Source organism: Terrapene carolina, unplaced genomic scaffold, assembly GCF_002925995.2.
Source record: "Terrapene carolina triunguis isolate 2854851 unplaced genomic scaffold, T_m_triunguis-2.0 Scaffold88, whole genome shotgun sequence".
Lineage (NCBI taxonomy): Eukaryota > Metazoa > Chordata > Testudines > Emydidae > Terrapene > Terrapene triunguis.
The window spans coordinates 45378841-45379853 of record NW_020664439.1 but is presented as its reverse complement, the minus strand read 5'-3'; positions in this window follow the sequence as shown (position 1 = coordinate 45379853).

Genomic DNA, 1013 nt, shown 5'->3' with positions numbered 1-1013 from the left:
GGCCCCCCCCCCCCCCCCCCCCCCGGAGCCCTGACTGTATTTTTCCATTACCCCATCCCCGGCTCCTTTGTCCTTTGCCCCGCCTCCTGCTCCCACGTGCGCCACCCCCCGCCATGGTCCGGCGCGTGTGTGGGGAGGGGGGGAGCTCCTGTGGCCCCCCCCCCAGCCTGCATCCTGCAACCCGGGCGGTGGGCGGCGGCATGTGGCCCCGGGCAGCGTCCCGCTCTCGGCAGCGGGGAGATCCGGCGCCTCCCTGAGCCCCAGCTCGAGCTGGGGGAGGGGACGGGACGTTTGGGGTCGGGGGTGTCTATTGATCCTGCGCGGGATGCTGCAGCCCCAGCTGAGGGGCAGGGGGCCCGGGAGGGGGGGGAGCGAGAAGCGCCCCCCCCCGTCCCCTTTCCGAGCCCCCCGGGGACATGCGCCAAACGCCGCCCCCTGCAGCGGAGCCCCGGGCCCCGCGGCTGCTTGGAGAAGGCGCCGGGCGCGAAGGGACCCCCGGTCGGCTCGGTGCCCGCGGCTGGTCCGCTCCCCTGCTGATGGGCGGGCAGTGCATGCACGGGGGGGAGGCGCTGTCTGCTCTGCGGGGGCTGCTGCTGGGATCCCCTCCGGCCCCCAGGCCGGGCAGCTCTGCCGCCTCCTCCCCCTCTGGGTGTCTCTCTCCCTGGGGCTCTGCTTGCCTTGGTATCGCTCGCACTCCCCGGGCCGGTCTCCTCCTTCTCTTCCCGGAGCTCTGCTCCCCTCAGTGGTGCTGGCGCCCAGGGCTGGGAGGGGAAACTCTCCCCCTGGAGTCCGGCTCCCACAGCCCGGGCTCGCTTAGCTCGCTCGCTCTCTGGCTGCTTCCCTGTCCCTGGCTCTCTGCTCCCCGCAATGCTGCTGGCTCCCAGGGCTCTCTCTCCCCCTCTCTCTGTCTCCTCCTCCTCTTCTTTCGCCCTCTCCCTTTTTATCTGTCTCCTTCTTCCCTTTTCTCCAGGATTTCTACCGCAGCCCAAGCCACCCCAGATCTCTGCACCCCT